The sequence below is a fragment of the Neodiprion pinetum genome, chromosome 3 (assembly GCF_021155775.2).
Source record: "Neodiprion pinetum isolate iyNeoPine1 chromosome 3, iyNeoPine1.2, whole genome shotgun sequence".
In the NCBI taxonomy this organism is placed as follows: Eukaryota; Metazoa; Arthropoda; class Insecta; order Hymenoptera; family Diprionidae; genus Neodiprion; species Neodiprion pinetum.
The window spans coordinates 10006335-10024569 of NC_060234.1; the positions used below are offsets into that span (position 1 = coordinate 10006335).

An 18235-nucleotide genomic window follows, 5' to 3' on the forward strand; every position below is an offset into this window, starting at 1 on the left:
CTGTTCCATAGTGTACGGACGCGGCATCCGTCTCAACAACCCTCGAACACAGGAAAGATATTCTGTAACTGACTCTACTGGTCCCTGAGTTCGTGACCTAGCCTGGTCCTCCACGCGACTTCCGACTGTCCCGTCCCCGAACCACAAACGTAATGCCGCGCGAAACTCATCGTACGTGACCCAGCTGTCCCGTTCGCAACGCAACCATTCCAAGGCTACGCCCGAGAAGATCATCGTGAGCGAACTCAACACTTCGTTCTCGCTCAATTCCGACAAACTACGCCACTCTTCCAATCGCGTCAAGAAATCCTCGACACTCGGCTCGCCAATCCCAGAGAACTTGAGGTTCCACCCTCGCAGGGCCCTCGGGATGTCACGTATTGTTTCCCGGGTACGCGATTCGATATTTGAATCCCGGGTACAGGTCGGCCGGGCAGCGGTCGCCATACCGCGAGGAATTGTTGCGGGATCGACCGGTAACGACCGGAATTCGACCCGCGAAGCTGGTGGCCCCGCGACTAGCCGGGTAGAATCCACGATGGGTTCCTCGAGCCCGTGTCGGTGCCCCTGGATCGGGGAGGCCTCCCCCCAGTGCCCCTGGGCTCCGCTAGTCATTGAAAACGGAATCGAATGGAAGGGTATTCGCGTCGGAACCTGGTACGCGGTCGGTCGCGAGGTGCTACCATACACCGCCGAGGTGGTGATAGCCGCCGAGGCGACGGCTACGCTCACCACCGTACTCGTCGTCGCTACCGTGGTTAGCCGGGTCGCGATGGTAATATTCACGGGCTCTAACAGCCGCGAATCGCTAGCCCTTCGGGGCTGTTCCCGCACCGGTTCCGTGATGGTCGCTAATTCGGCCAATCCCGCGAAGACATCCTCGTCCTCTGGTTCCCAGGTGACCGATAAATCCCCGCGCTCACGCAAGAGGTGTCGTACGTACCGGTCACGACGCACCAGTAGGTCACCGGTGGAATTTACCCTCGCGGTCACTAATGCCAACTCGAGCTCATCGCTCGTCATCTCGTACAACCATGCGCCAACGGTTACTTCCGCCATGTTGAATTTACCCGCGAAATTGAAGAGCAGGAATAAAGGTAAAAGCACGCAAAAGAAAAGAGAAGCGATGAAAGTGAAAGCACGCACAACCACTATTCGCACCGAAAGACAAAAGCCGTAGGTAGAGTCTGAGCGCAAGCAATGATACCCAGTATGGATACTTCCGCGAAACTTGTTGAATTAATTCGCTATTTTCCACCAGCACCAACAGAACGTGAGAGAGATGTTTCCTCGTATTGGTGTAATCACCTCTATTACCTTAGCGATATCAAAATTGCGAATAAAAGCGACAACAAAAGAAATACCGTAAACAAAATAAAACAGAACAACAAAAAAAAAGACAAAAGACGGGCTGGAAGAAAAAAAATATGTTGTCGCATCAGCAACAAAACCAAAAAAAAAATTTTTCCAACCGCGTTGCTGAACTCCGTCTTTGAAACACACAAAAAAAAACAAAAACAAAAAAAAATATTTCGAAATCGCAGAAAACAAAAGAAAACAAAAGAAAACCAAAAGGGAAGCAGAAATCCAAAAGCGATAACAAAGAAAATAAAATGACCCAAGCAAGAGATTGGCGGTAAAAGCAGGCGATCTTATCCCTAGTATTAGAAATATACGGTGTGAATATACACGGGGTACTTTTTCGCCACCCGATATATTCGTCAAATCGTAGCCTGAGTCGTAAATCGCCAGTTTCGGTGTTATTTGCCACCCTTTGTATCCAATTTTATTCTCGTCCTCTGTATTCAAAATTGTCTCGCTGTACTGCAAACGTCAACACGCTTATCCGAAGTGTCGCGCGACCTCTCTCTCCCGTAATCTCCGACCGCTGTTTTCGTTACGCGAGCGCTATCCGTTACTAATTTGAAATTTCCAAAGCGCGCAACGCTACTTTCTTTCTCGGAAATTTACAGCGGAAATTTCGCGAAGGCCCCACCTAGGGCGCCAATTTGTGACGTGGATTTTTCTGCACCTCGGTTACTCGGAGCAAATAACCGGGAACTTACCGCGTGCACAATAATTTGGCGTCCACGATGTACCCTGGATCTAAAACAATGTCGCGAAGTTTGTTGGGCGCCTGGCGTGATCAACACGCCTCGAAATCGTTAATACGACACACACCGCGACTATATGCTCGGTAGCTCAGTACCGCGGAGAGGGGAGGGGTAAAGTTTGGGTCGAGAGAATTGCAACACAGGTACGCCAACACGTGATGTGGCTTAATTACTATAAAATCCTAATGATATATTTCTCATCAGCGATACAACAAAAACAAAAGAAATAAAAGTAAATAGTACAAAAAAAAAATAAAATAAAAAGAATGATAATGCGACCACGCAAGTCGTCTTTCGCGATCCCAAACACAATGTAGCTAGTATCTAAACTAAATAAGAAAGGTAGAAATACTCCAAATAAAAATAAAAATAGAAAAATAATAACAACAAAAAAAAGGTGAATAAATCTAAGAGACCTCTACGGCCTACGTGCGCTAGTCGCCGTCTTAACAATATCCTACTTCCTAAAAACCAAAAACAAAATCGGGCTCGACGCGCTGCCCGCGAACGTCCTCTATACAATGGCGCTGATCGCCAACTTAATACTAACTGATAATACAAACAAAAAAAAAGAAGAAAGAAGCAAAAAGAATATCAAATAACTAAAAAGAATATTAAATAACTAAAGTGATGCGAGGCTCGTCGCGACACCCGCGATCCTCCTCTAAAAACGCATACGCTTATCAGCACGCACCCGAGCTTCACTTCCTCGGCGACGGCGGGTCGCAGTCGCGAATTCGAATGCTCCCCGTGATTGCTCGCGACCTGTACGATAATCGAAGCTGTGCCGGATGACGTGAATTGACCCCGTGTAACGGACTTCGGTCACACTCAAGCTCGAGACAATAACGTCTCGAGTCAACCCGTGGCTCGACTTGATTTTCTGGATCCCCCGAAATTAACGTTACTCTCTTACGCGCAACTCAGGCTACGGTCACCCAGCAAAAGAATCGGCAAACGAATTTCGAGTACTTTTCGACACGCAAACTAACAAAAGAAAACGGCTACCCTTTTTCGGATCAGCCTTGATTCAATTACCCTCGAAATTCGATCGCGAGAATGTTAACAACGCTTACCGCTCCACATCCACGCGACGAAGGGTCCAACTCCCTCGTGACGATGGCTGTCCATCATTCCTCGCGATCACCACTTCTATACAATAACGCAAACCCAAAGAAAAGCCTGACCTAACGCAACTTCGCCACGTGACTACTGTCTTAGTTGGTCGCCAGAACTCGAGTGATCTAGGATGGTCGCAACGCCGATCTCGTCGCGCGAATTTTTCGTGACGTCATCACCCTAAGAATGCGCAACAATCGATCGGTCATCGATTTTGGGGATTGCGCAACTTGCCGCGCACCTGTCGTCTCTACGCGGCGCAGAACTTAAGGCTAGATCGCAATGTCGTCTCCCGCGCAGCTCTACGTAGTCCTGGGGTTGGGCGGGGTGGTGCTCCCTCGTCGCTAGCTGGTACCTCGCGGTTGCCTTGGTTGGGCGTAAGCGGGGTGAGCGGGGAGGCTGCGGCGCGCCGGCCGCCAGCGGGAATCGCGTCCGCCTTGGATTCCCTCGCTGCAGGGATCTGCGTTGCCTCCCCCTCCGCAGCCTCGGTGTCCTTCCCGCAAGATCGTCGTGATTTCGCCTTGCCTCGAAAGATGTTCGGTATTGGAGTTGGTCCCTGGAGGGTAGCCGGTGCACTCGAAAAAAAAATTAAAAACAAAAGCCTGAAATATCTGGGTCGCAATGCTCTATTTCGTCCCTGTCGAAGCTCGGGTGCGTGACTCCAGTTCTGGCGCTCTCTGATATTATTCCGCGACTCGATTTTCTAGACCCTTATTCCGGGATCTCGCCCAGGGTTCAGGGAGTCTTTTGTAACGGGCAGGCCTAACCGAACTGCCACGTTACAGTATATATCGATAAATTTCATTTCAGCGAGTATTTCCGCATCTTCATTTCGGAAAGGAATATGTAACGTAACCATTTCACGTTTATATTCATTAAGATCTTGTCCCATATCAAAATTTCGGTATCGGATAACACGTGGCACTTTTCTTTTTGTGTAAGTACCATCTGCTTTAATGGTGTAGTTAGCAACAAACTGCGCAAGAGTAATATTTTCCAAATCTTCGTGTCGGCGTTCATATTTGTCAAACCAATCTTCTTTCCAAATAGTAGTTGAATCTTCTCCTACGCCTATCGCGTCTAATTCTTTTCGTGTTTTTCTTATACGTTGACGATCACATGGCCACATAGTAGGAATAGTGGTGACAACAGTAGAACACTTTGACATCGGTTCTCGCAAAAGATACCAAGCCGCCTCTTGACTTGTTATCTCAACACTATTGAGCATATTTACACCTATTTTCCTCGTAATTTCCACGACATCAAACTCTGGATGTTCATTCATAGTTTCAATTATCAATCGCTGAAGATGACTAATGCCTCTGTTAGTTTTATTGACATACTCTGCGACATAACTAGCACATGAATATTCTTCGGTAATGAATTGGATATCCATATTGGATTTAACAATGTTAAATATAAAGGGGTTAAACGGATTGTGCCATTTTTCACATGGTTGACGTTTGACAAAAACTCGTGGCCTCTTAATTCCAGCTCGAAGAATATTGTGATAATCATCATCTGAATTAATATTATTACTCTTATAGAAAGAATCAATATCATGATAATCATTATTTTCCAAATTAATCCGGATATCTGTGTAACGTTTAGCATAATTCTTGAAACCAGGTTCCTCTTTCTGCATAGGTAATAAAATTGTAGTAGATCGGCAAGGCATAAAAGGTGCTTCAAATCTGCAATGCTGAGGTTAATTCGCCACTATTTTCTTATAGCATGTGAATGTATGTTTGTGTCTTTGTAATGTAATGTTACCTGATGCTTCTCGAGATGACACAGATATCAAGTAATCAATTAATGCGATAGAATCCAACTTATTTTTATTAAGCGCATCCATTGGAGCATTAGCTAGCCACAATAGTATATGCGCATGTGGACTACCACGATGCTGGAACTCAATACGTTTAAAATAATGAACAACATAATATTTCCCAAACGGACTAAATTTTGGTGATTGTAAAAGATTCATTAATACATTGACTAATTTGTTAAAATATATAGCACAAGTAACTGCATCCTCATTGACAAGAGTTGTTTTTTCAAGATAATGGAGAAGCTCGGCCATTTCTTCTGGAATAGTTTCACCGTTGTGTTTGAATTTGTAGAGCTTTTGGAGCAGATCGTTCCATCCAATTTCATTGGCACTGACAGTAAGAAATATAGTCGGTTTTCCAAACTGTCTGATCATAGCAAAAAGATCTTTCTTGCGATCCATCCAATACCATGTTGAATTTGGAATTGCTCTTAGAAACGCAAGATTGGTTTCAATACAATTATGAACGTACTGATCATCTTCTATTTGTTTTCGAGTAATTTTGGTATCCTTACCAACGTGTTTGAACGCAACTGTGAGAGAATCACGAACCCTCATCCTCATAATCTTCATTGCCATGTATAATAAATAATACGGTGTAACTGCACGACGATCAGATCGTCTTAGCTCTCTAGAAGCCATCATATAAGGGGTTGCTTTCACACCATCCCTAAAATTACGGAACTGACCCAAGTAAATTGCGGGAAAGGAAAGTTCCTCTGCATGTTCATCAAATAATAAACTTTCAGGTACGTTTTCTTCACCAGGTGCAATACGTAAGTATTGTTCTTCATTCCACAGTAATGTCTGCTGTTGAGCCGTAAAACTTTCTTCTATAGGAATATGTTCGCTGAAATCATTTTGCTGAATTTCATCGTGAATTTGATTATCATTCAAAAATGACTCATCAACTTTAATATCGTACATAGTATACAATGGTGACGGAATTAAAAATCGTAGCCAACTTTTAATAGTACGCTTATTAACAATACTTTGTAAGTAGCTAGATCGATGAATTTTCTTACGTTTGATATGTACATTTATACAGTAGTCATCATCAATATTCCTTGGAAACGATTTAACCATATTATTCACTGAAACAGGAACATTAATTATTTAACCGAAAATACCGTACTGACCATTAACATGCCTCAATCTTCTGATTTGCATGAAAGGAATACGAAGTGAAATAAGTCTTTCAGAAACAAGATCTAAAGGTGGTAGATGTTGAGGTATATCCGGATATTTGAAACCATTGAATGTGGACATTAAAGGAATATTCTTCTTGTTTAACGCTTGCACACATGTGTTGCAAAGCATCGTATTTTTCGCTGGTATATTAGGTATAATTTTTTTTAGAATTTCCTTATGTTCAGGAGACGGCTTTTTCAAATCATTTTGAAACCACAACCTGTCACATACTGAACACGGATATCCAAAAGGATTGTCTAGAAACTTTTTTTTAAATTCCTGATGAGCTAATTCTAATCGTCGAAAATTACTATACGGCAAAGGAGTATCTACGTCCATATCAATTTGCTCATCAATGGGAGTGTTAATTAACTGTTCCGGAGAATTGGAATGAATGACTTGTCCGTCTGGTGGAGGTAATTCCTGATCTATAATCGTGTCTTGATTTAACAAATCACGCTCCTGATCATGTACAATGTCTTGAGTGGATAAAATATGTACATTCGGGGCATCAGCTAATCGCTGAATAGTTTCTTGGGCTTGAAGCAGTCGGTTTTGTTCCATGTCTGCTAATAAAGTATTTTCTGCTGCACGGTCATTATACAGCTCAGGAGAATTAGCCATATGCACCTCAGCTTGTACAATTATAAAGTTGCGATTGTCGTGTATTGAAGTAGATAAAAATGAATCGTGTAAATTATCACCATCATGATCAGCAATAGCAGACACCGTTGAGACATCTGGTCGATTTGCACTAGCACTGGCGGTAACTAACTGAAACGATGGTTCAAAAGTCCTTATTCGTGAATTTGAAGTTGATGGTATAGATAAAATCTCAGTCACGGATGATTCGTTTACTGGTGGAAGCATTTTTTTTCGCAGCCTACAAGCACGAGTACGTTCTGCTCCTGTTTTTTTTATTGGCTTTTTTACTGGAAGCATTTTTTTTCGCAACCTACAAGCACGAGTACGTTCTGCTCCTGTTTTTTTCATTATTTTTTTTACTGGCAAGCCTTGCCGAATTTTTTCAGCTTCCTTGGCAGCTTTCTTACGATTGTAATAGTTTTTACACGTTTCCGCATTTGTTTTACCCATCTTGAAAACTGGAATAGAAATTGAATAGTATCATTAATAGTCATAAAATCTAAACTAAAAGGATTTAAGATTGATGAATAAGATTTGTTGTAGAGAATTAGATATTAGAAATAAATAATAAATATTAAAAATTGAAAACTAAAAATGTAATAATATATATATAATTATTATAAATAAAATTTGGAGAATAATGAATATATATGACATAATTTGTACTAAATATTATAAGACGTAATTTCAAATATTCATTATTGATTATTTAATATTTGAATAGTAAATTAATAATTCAAAAATTGAATTAAAGTTATTTTATTCATTTTTTAAATATTTATCATTTTTTAAATTTAAGATTCACTTTTCATTTTTATCAAAAAGTTTTTATTAAATTTGTTCATTTATTTTTATAGATATTTATTCTTTATTCGATTTAAAAATAAATATTAAAAAATAATATTTTAATTTGATGTTCGATTTTAATTTTATTGAATTATATTTGACGGGCAGTAAATATTTTTTAATAAATATTTAATTGAACTAGAAAAATACACAACATGTCAAAATCTTCTGTCACACAATGATAAAGAAAAGAAGTATGTAAAAAAAACAATAAAACAAATAACGGATGTCTTACATTATATTTAAATAGTCTATTAAGTTTTTGTCACGAACTTTTTATTGAATGTTCTATTAAATTTATTTCTTTATTTTGTAAATATTAAAAAACCAATAATAAATATTCAACATTGATAATTTAATAATATTTAGTATTAATTATATTAAACAATGATATTTTAATTTATATCAATAAATAATACATACGGATAACTAACCTCAATTATATTGGAGCACTTGAAAAAGTATTTTAGCACAATTTTTTCACTAATATTCACAAATTTTTCGAGACTTAATGAATTCGGTTGAGTGGGCAACTTCATCCTGTTAATTTTGTGTTACAATTTTGTGTTACAGTGATGCGCGCGCATCTTGAAATTTCACTCTCATCAGTTTTTCATAACGCGCCTAAAGAAGTATAACTTCAATAATAAGAAAAGTGAATAAATCTAGGAGACCTCTACGGCCTACGTGCGCTAGTCGCCGTCTTAATGATACCCTAACTCGCAAAAACCAAAAACAAGATTTGGACTCGATGCGCTGCCCGCGATCGTCCTCGACTACGACGCTAATCGTCACTTGAACATACACCGCTTAACCAAAAACGTGATCTAGATCATAATCGACGCGCTAATCGCGATCGTGATTAAATCTAGGTGATGTCTTATTTCTACGGGCGCTAGTCGTCGACTTACTGATGCACAAGAATTCGCAAACTAAACCAAAAAGACGTGACTCGACGCGCTAATCGTGACCAAATTAATAACTCTAGGAAGCTTTTCTGATCGTGCGGGTGTGTAGCGTATTATGACGCATCCGAGCTCCAGTCGTCGTCACTATTTCCACAAAGTTCGCAACCCTTCCCGCTAAACCGAGCATCTACGCACAGTAACACGCGACCCCCCCCCCGAGAGGTGACCCTTTTTACGTACGCAGACTCGACGAAACCCCGTGCCGCGGAATTTGGCCGCACTCAATTTCGAACCGAAATTGTTCCCCACTCAAAACCGTGACTCTACGCGAGACTTTACAGGGATCAACTTGACTCTACGCGTTATCGCGAAAACTCAGGCTACGGTCATCATCAAGGAGATCGGCAAACAGATTTCGAGCGCTACTCTAACTCCAGGATTAAGTGGGCCGACCGTTTATCAGTGTGCCAATCTAACTTGCGCTCGAAATATGCTCGCAAAGCATTACAAGCGCTTACCACTTCGTAGCCACCCGAGGAATTTCCCGACTCCAGTTGCTGCCATTGCACGCGATTTTCCCCTTTTTTTTTTTTCACTATAACTCAATACTACGACCACCCACTACGTAACGTCGTCAGGACTCGAGTGACGAGTCCTGCGAATCGGAGCCGCAATTCGAACATGCCCCGAACATAGGCGCTATCCGTAATCAAAATTCCCCCGATCTAATTGGGGTTCTCGTTACGAAATTCTTACAGCCTAGCGATCGCTATCGTTGAATTCCGCTGTCGCGGGGTGTTGATTGGCTGGCCAGTCTCTGGTACCCCGTAGCTCGACAGTGGCGTGGTGACGACTTCGCGAGGGTACCTGTCGTCAGTTGGGTGTTGGGAGGGGGGCCTACGGCTCGCCGGCCACCAACGGGAATCTCGTCCGCCTTGGGTTCCCTCACGGCAGAGCTCTCCGTTGACGCTCTCTCCGTAGCCTCGTGTGAGGCCCTCCTTCCGTCGCGATCCGCCGCGATTGCCATCCAGTAACGTCGTTCGAATTTGCTGCCGATCCCCTGTCTGAGGCGGCATTTACTCGCCACCCAAAAAAAAATAAACAAAAATCCTGAAAAGTCTTATTCGCTAGACCGACTATGGTCCCCTCTCAGAGTCTCGGATGCGTGACCATTGTCCTGGCGCTCTTTTTCGAAATGAGCCGCGGTCTGCTCCGCGGGCTCCCTAAGTTTATGGTCCGTCTAGAGTACGGGGAGCCGTGTGGAACGCGCAGTAAAAATGCCACGTTACAATGTATACAATCACATGAACCTTAGAATAATCTTACATATTTTATTTTTGATGTCAAAAGTGTAATATACTTATCCCTGGGATGTGGATGGGATACAGGTTCTTAACTCTAGCAGTGAATAGGTTCAGGCTTTAGTTTAAGTGTTCATTATAGTGTTGTACATAAGAGTGACACGTCTTTGTCGGTAACGCAGTAAGAACTGAACTCCCTTCTCAGGTCAATTGACCCTCTGTCCCCGTTCACCTCCCACTCCACTCTTGCATCCCTCAACGTCATACTTACTCCTACACTCTGTACAAAATACCTTATTACTATTGTGACGGGTTTTGAGTCCGCACGAATAATGTGGGGGGGGGAGAGACAATTAGAGACGGGGCGGATAGAATAGGTAAAACTTGGTGTATATATTTGTGAGGGGGGGGGGCTTTGACTTAAAACTAATGAAGTTACAGAGGGGTTGTAGACGTCAACGGGGGCTGATCACGCCTCAGCCCTTAGCGTTACTTAATACTAACTTACAGATACGCGCGAGGGGGGGGGGGGGGGGGGGGGGGGGGGGGGGGGAGTGGGTAGGGCGACGGGGAATGTGAGGTAGGAAGGGTTGGTATTGCGAGGGGAGGGTGGTGTAGTGTGACGGGGAGTGTGAGGTAGAAAGGGTTGGTATTGCGAGGGGAGGAGCAGATCGGCGGTAGATTGCAGGCTAACCTGGTGTCGTCGGCGTGTGCGTGTGTGTAACAGTGTGTAGCGGTGTGTAACTGGGTCTCTCTCGTTGTCCCTCCTAGTGTCGTCGGCGTGTGTGTATCGGGGTGTATCGGTGTGTGGTTCTGGGTCTCTCTCTCTCGTTCTTTCTCTCTCTCTCTCTCTCTTTCGCTCGTTCTCCTGGCTTCTCGAGGTTGCTGCTTGGAAGGCCGTGATCGTACTGCTCGCTGGCGCTCGGCTCAGCCGAGCGTCGGTGGGCTTTGGTTACCTTCGGGTGTTTTCCGATGGGACGGGACTCACCCGTTCAGCTCTTCCCCGCGGGTTTGGGGTTTGTTGTGACTTGCACTCTAGGTGCAACGTCACAACTCCCCCCTCCCCACGCGGGGCGAGGCCTACAGGGTGAGCCGGCTTCGGTGGCGGGTTTTGTGGTCCTTTCGTCTGTGTTTTCTGTGGTCGTCTGCTCCGATCTGTCGGGGTTAGGGGATGTGGGTCGGGTTGTATTTGCGGGGTGTGCGTTGGGTGTGGGGTTGTTGGTTGTCTTATATCTACTTATTCTATTCTTATATTATTTTGTACTAACTCGGGTGTTTTTCTTAATCTATTTGTACTTCAATTTTTGGTTTTGGTTCGGTGGCTCTCGTCGGTGTGGGTCTTGGTGAGTTTTTGCGTTGTTCCTTGTTCCTCGTGGCTCGTGGTTGCTTCTCCGTGGTTCTGCGTTGGAGTTTTTGGGTTGTGTTCTGTTTCTCTGGCCTTCGTCTGTCGTTGTTCGTCCGTCGGTTTGGTGTTGTCAGTGTATTTAGTGTTTTCTGTTTTGTCCCTTTTTTTTTTTTGTATCGTATTGCGTCCCGTGTTGTGTGTGCGTCGTTGTTCGTCCGTCCGTTTGGTGTTGTCAGTTTGTCTAGTGTTTTCTGTTTTGTTCTTTTTTCTGTTTACGTATTGTTTTTCGTTTTTTGTATCGTGTTGAGTCCCGTGTGGTGTGTGTGATTGGTTTGGGTGTTTGTGTATGTTCGTCTGTGTCGGTGTTATTGTCTGTGTCGTCGTCCGTCGTTTGTGTCTGTGGCGTGGTTGTGTGCGTTGTTTCGATGTGTATAACTGTCTTTGCGGTGGAGGTGGTGGAGTCTGTGTCGGTGTCGGTGTCTGGTGTGTTTGAGGGTTGTGTTTTGTGTGGTGCTGTTTGATGTGTGGTGTGTGGTTGGTGTGTGGAGGTGCTGGCTTCTGTCTCGTCTGTGTTTGTATGTTGGTGTGCCCGTCTGGTCATGCATCTGTCTCTTTGTGCCCGTAGTTCGTCGTCCAGGGTGCTTGTCGCTTGTAGGTTAGCAATTATTGATATTATTTCTGGGGGTGGTCCTATGTGTTTTTTGTATGTCTGTCTTGTCTGCGCCGGTTCTGTGCGTGTGTCCATGTTGGCGAATGTTTGTAGGATCCTGTCTTCTGTTGTCTGTGGTCTCGTGAGTCTGGTACGTGTCCATAGAGCGGGTGATGCGGGGGGTGGTGTGTGTCGTGGTGTTGGTGTCGATGTGGGGTGTGTGGTTGTGTGGGGTGTTTGTTTCTTGGTGGGTGGGTGTGTAGTCGTGTGCGTGGCTGTGGTTCGTGTGGTTTGGGTGACTGTTGGTGGGTGTGTGACAATTTGTGCTGGGTGTTGTGTGTCTGTGTTAGTTTGTGTGCAGGTTTGTACGTGTTGTGGGTATTTAGTGTCCCGGACCAGCCCGTGGCATTTTGGGCATTGCCTTGGTCCGGAGAGTGTAACTGTGTGTGTGGTCATGTGTGTGTGTGTTTGTGAGTGTTTCTGGGTGGCTGTGGGTGCAGTGGTTGTTATGTGTTTTGTTGTCGTGGCGGTCTTTGTTACCTGTATGTGTGTGGTGGGCGTCGGTAGTAGAGTTCGTCGGGTCTCTGTCTGGTGTGTGCCGTCGCGTCCGTATCTGTGTGGGTGTGGGGCCTGTCCTGGTGTTTGTAGTAGTGGTGTTCTCTCTGTGTTTGTATTTGTTGTCGTCGGTCTCGTCAGTCGCAGTGTCATCAGGGCCGGTATTCTCGGTTGTTTGTTTTCCATGTTTGTGTTCTGTGGGATGAATACACATGTTAGTTTATTTTCAAGATGTGTTATCGGGCGTGGTTCTTTTATTGCTTATTTGATTATGTATATAATTTAAGGTCTTCTATGTGACATTTTCCTATATTTTTACCGCCTTCTGTTGTCAACTCGTGTATTGTGGGTGAGATTTTCTTAGTGATTATGTATGGGCCTATGAATTTTTTACTTAGCTTTGCTGCCGTTCTTTCTGGCCCGGATGAGAGTGTGTGGTTCTTTTTCGGTACTCTGTCTCCTTCCTTGAATTGAATGTCTCGTCTTCGTAGGTTGTAGTAGTGTGCTTGTTTTTCGTTTGCTTCTAATAAGTGCCTCTGTACTTCGTCTCTAAGTGTTTGTAGTCGTCTTAGGTGATCTGTCCATCTGTCTGTGTCTTGTAATTCTAGTTCGTCGTCGTTCTCTGATTGATTTCTTAGACATTGTGTAGGATTCAATTCCCTTCCTAGGTTCAAAAAGGCTGGTGTGTGTTTAGTTGATGTGTGTGTACATGTATTGATTGCGAATTGTAAGTCTTGTAAGTGTATGTCCCATTCTGTGTGGTCGTTGTTTACGTAGGCTTGGATCATTGTTTTAGCGGTTCTGTTGACTCGTTCTACGGGGTTGGCTTGTGCGTGGTATGGGGGGATTGTTGCGTGTCTTATATTGAATTTTTGTGTCAGTTCGCGTATGAGTTTGTTTATGTATGGTGTGCCGTTATCTGTTAGTAGTATGCGTGGTGTACCCCATCGTGATATTACGTGTGAGTGGAATGTCTGTTCTACTGTTTTTGCGTTTGCTTTGCGTATCGGTATAATTTCAACCCATTTGGTGTATAGGTCTTCGAAAACTATGATGTATTGGTTTTTTTGCTTTGATAGTGGGAGTGGGCCCATGATGTCTGAGGCTACTACTGTCCACGGTTCTTCTATTATTCTTGTACCCATTAACCCTACCGGTCGCGTTTGTATTGTTTTTATTCTTTGGCATGTGTCACATTTTTTGATGTAGTTTACTGTGTCTCTGTACATACCTGGCCAATAATATTCTTTGGCTACTCTTTGATATGTCTTTTCGATGCCTAAGTGGCCTGCTTGTGTTACGTCGTGATTTTCGTGTAATATGTGTGTTATTTTGTCTTTATGTATTACTAGTTTCCATGGGTTTGTGTCTGGTAGGAGGTTTGAGTGTAGGGGGTTAGGGCGGTGGAAGTATAGTTGATTGTTTCTGATTCGCCATGATTCGTTTTTCTCTGGGCGTGTTTCTACTTGTGTTTTCTTGTATGTGTACCATTTGTCTGTCGTGTCTTCTATTGCTTCTATGTGTTCTTCGTCTTCTTGTCGTCTTGAAAGTGCGTCTGGTACGTCGTGCATTGTACCTTTTCGGTGTGTAATGTCAAAGTCGTATTCTAATAGTTCTAGTGCCCATCGTGCAAGTCGGCCTGTGGGGTTTTTTAATTCTCTGAGCCACTTCAGTGCGTGGTGATCTGTAATGACTTTAAAATGGTATCCTTTCACGTATGGTCTGAATTTTTTTATGGACCAGAGTACCGCCAAACATTCTCTCTCAGTGGTGGAGTATTTACGTTCAGCCTCGCTTAGCGCACGGCTAGCGTATGCTACGACATGCTCTTCGTCATCGAGAGATTGTGTTAGTACGGCACCTATCCCTGTTCCGCTAGCGTCTGTTTGTAGTGTGAATGTTTGTGTGTAGTCTGGGCATACGAGTGTGGGTGGTGATGTGAGTGCGTGTTTGATTGTGTTCATTGCGTTTTCTTGTTCTTCTTCCCAGTGCCATTTCTGGTCTTTTTTCAGTAGTCGTGTTAGTGGTTCTGTAATGTGTGCGAAGTTAGGTATGAAGCGTCTGTACCATGATGCCATGCCAATTAGTCTCCGTAATTGTTTTATTGTTTTTGGGCTTGGGTAGTTTTCTATGGGTTGTGTTTTGTCGGGGTCTATGTGTAGTCGGTGTCTGTCTACTATGTATCCGAGATATTTTACTTGTGCGCATCCGAATTCGCACTTCTCTGGGTTTATTGTTAGTCCCGCATCTGTAATTCTTTTGAGTATTTGTTCTAGTCTTTGTAAGTGTTCGTCGAATGTTTGTGTTACTATTATTATGTCGTCTAAGTATGCGAATGCATATGGTTCGCATTCTGGGCCTATGAGTCTGTCTAGTAGTCTTTGGAATGTCGCCGGTGCGCCTGTCAGTCCGTATGGCATTCTTTTAAATTGAAATAAGCCCATTCCCGGGACTGTAAAGGCTGTTATGTGTTTGCTGTCTTCGTCGAGTGGTATTTGGAAGTATGCTTGGCTTAAGTCGATTTTTGATATGTACTGTGCTGTCCGTAGTTTGTCTAATATTGCTGTCATGTATGGTAGTGGGTATGCGTCTTTTTTTGATACTGAGTTTACTTTTCTGAAGTCTAAACAGAAGCGATATGTGTTATTTGGCTTTTTTATCACGACAATTGGGCTCGACCATTCACTTTCTGATGGTTCTATCACGTCTTCTCTCAGCATTTTGTGTATTTCTGTGTGGATGGCTTCTCTAATTTTTGGTAATACCATATAATATCTTTGTTTTATGGGTGCGTGTCCTTGTGTGTCTATTTTGTGTTTGATTAGGTGTGTTAGGCCGAGTTGGCCTGGTAGTGTTGAGATTTTCTGCTGTATTGTCGTCTGTAGTTGTGTGTGTTGTGATTGTGTGAGTCCTTGTATTCCTGCGCATATCTGTGGTTCGGTTTCTTTGTCGGTTTGTGTGTCGTCTGCTGTTGGTGCGTTTGTGGGTATGATTTTTTGATTTGTGATTTGTGTGTTCTGTGGGTTGTCTTTTGGGGGGGTGTTTTCCGGTGGTGTCTTTGTGCTGGGTAGTGTTGGTGTTAGTGGTTTTTGTTTTATGGTTGTTTTTTCTGTGTTTTCGTGTCTCTCTGTTTTTTTCGGGTTCGTTTGTTGTTTCGTTGCTTCTAATTTTTCTGCTGCTTTTGCTTGTTTTGTGTGTGTTTGTGTTGATTGGTGTCGTATTTTTCGTGTTTGATGTATTTGTATGTATTCTTTGAGTGGTGTTGGTAGTTCTTGTGGTCTGGCTTGCATGTGGTAGTGTGTCTGTGGGTCGTCTATCAGCGACCATGTGTTTTTTCCATAATTTATTAGTATTCCAAATCTTATTAAGTCGCTGTTCCCAATGATACCTTGTGAGCCTAAGTTTGGTATTAATCCGAAATTAATTTTCTTTGTTATGTTGCCGAGGCGTATTGGGAGTGTTACTGCTCCTTCTATCGTCACCTGTGTTCCGTTTCCCATTGTAGCTGTTCTGTCGGGTGTGTTGTTTATTTGTGTGTCTGTGTTGTGTAGTATTTGTATTACTTCTGCGCCTAGGTATGAGTGTGTTGCGCCTGTGTCTATTAGTGCGTTAAATTCGTGACCGCGTATTTCGATTCTGATGTGAAACCTACTTTCCGTTCTGTTGTTATCTGTTGTGGGTGCTACTGTCTCGGGTGTGTTTGTGTTATTTTTGGGGTTGCCCTCCACCCTTGCCGGGTCAACCCTTACTCGTTTCCCTGGTTCTGTGTTTGTGTGCATTGCCATCTGAAGTGTCCGGGTTGGTTGCAGTTAAAGCATCTGCGTGGTGTTGTGCCTGTGTTTGGATTCGTTTGTGTTTGTTGCTGAGTGTAGTGTGGTGAGTTATACGTGATAGCGGGGTATCGAGTCTGTTGCGTGTTTTGGTTTGTTTGGTTTCGTCGTATGTTGTCTGTGAGTGCCGGTGGTATATTTGGTGTTGGGAGTATTGCTGGGCGGGGTTGTGTTTGTGTGTACTTGTATGGGATGTATTGTGTGTGGTGTGTTTGGTGTGTGTAGGTTTCTCGCGGGTGTGTGTAGTTGTTTAATATTGTTTGTCTCGTGTTTTCCCATTCGATATTTGCTTCCCATTCTTTTGCGGCCATTTCCAGTTGGTCGAAGTTCGCGAAATCGTATGGTTTTATGTATGCCTTGTATTCTATTTTCATGTTTCTGTATGCCAGGTCTAATTGTGTTCGTGGGTGGTATGGTGGTTTTAGTTGTGATAGTAGTGTTCTAAATTGTATTAGGAATTGTGTGATTTTTTGTGTTGGTCCTTGTACGTAATTTCTGATTTTTTGTTCTAGCCTGTCCCTATGTTGTATGTCTTGAAATGCGTGTGTAATGTCTCTTTCGAATTCTTCCAGTGTTCGCCATATTTCCATTTAATCTGTACCAGTTTTTTGCGTCACCTTCGAGTATTGGGCTGAGGTTGTTGATTAATTGTGTGTCGTGTATTTCATAACCCGTTTGGTAGTCGCGGAGATTTTGTAAAAATTCATCTGTTTCTTCGTTTGTGTTTCCTGAGTATTTTATGTTCCACGTTTGTATTGTTTTCATTGCCATTGCTGGCTGATTCCAGTATGTATTGTTTGGGTTTGATGTGTGGTTTGTGTTTGTGGGGTGTATTGACTGTGTGCTGTATATGTGTGGATCTTCGTATACGTTTCTGTCGCTTGGTGATGCTTCGAGGTCTATTAGGTTTTGCATAAGTCGTGTGTTACGTGTGTTGGTGGCTAAAAATGTGTCTGTTCCTGTGAAGTGTCGGTTCGTTTGATTGGTGGTTACCGTGTTAGTTTGCGTGTGTGTAGGTGTTGGGATTGTATTGTATGTTTGTGTGGGATTTGTTGGTTCTGGGCTTTCTTGGTGTTGAATTTGTGTACTGTGTAAATTGTGTGTATTCTCTATGATAGCTGCATCGATTATATTTATTGTGTTTGGTGAATTTATCGTGCATCGTCTATTTATTTCCTGCCGTTGGGTCGGTGTTTGTTGATCTCGTGTCGCGCGCGGCTCGCTCTGTGTCGAGTTGTTTTGGTTGCGTTCGGGTGTGTGTATGTCCATGTGTTCGCGCGCTAGGCCTTGCGGTTCCCTGTGTCCTTGGTCTGCCATTGTGTGTATCGTGTTTGGTAGTGTGTGTGTTCAACTGTCTTTATTTGAATTTTCGTGACTGTGTAGTTTTGTTTCGTGAGTCTATGTGTACTTTGTTAGCGTTTAAAAAATATGGCATTCCGGCACTCTGAACGTAGTAGTTTTGTGATAACTTTGATGAAATTCATAGGCATACTTATGATTCAACAGATTGAGATCAATTAAACTATAGGTCTTTATGATTTTGGGTTCGACTACAAAAGCATGGTACTCGTCACTGAATAATTTTGTTATACATTTGGTACAAATAACGAATGAAACATTGTGATGTACAAAGATATGAGTGATAACCTGAAATACGGGTAGATCCGTCTGTTCATCAATATGGGTTGCAATTAAAAATCCGACTTTATAAAGAAATCCAGAAACTAATTTTTTCACCACGAATATTCTATCGGATGGATTAAATTGAAAATCGCTTTTCGCTAACAAAAATTCAGATATGAAATTGTCACACCTATCAAATTTGCCTTCGCCTGTGCCAATAAAATTTCTTTCGTTTGTGTCTTAGGACAGGCATTGCGGAGGAAGATCAACTGTCCTTG

At 43.1% G+C, this 18235-nt stretch overlaps 1 pseudogene; it reads right to left on the minus strand.

The window, feature by feature from the left end:
- Positions 1–3323: 3323 nt before the first annotated feature.
- On the minus strand, positions 3324–9218 carry LOC138190576 (uncharacterized; annotated as a pseudogene).
- Between the last annotated feature and the right edge of the window lie 9017 nt (positions 9219–18235).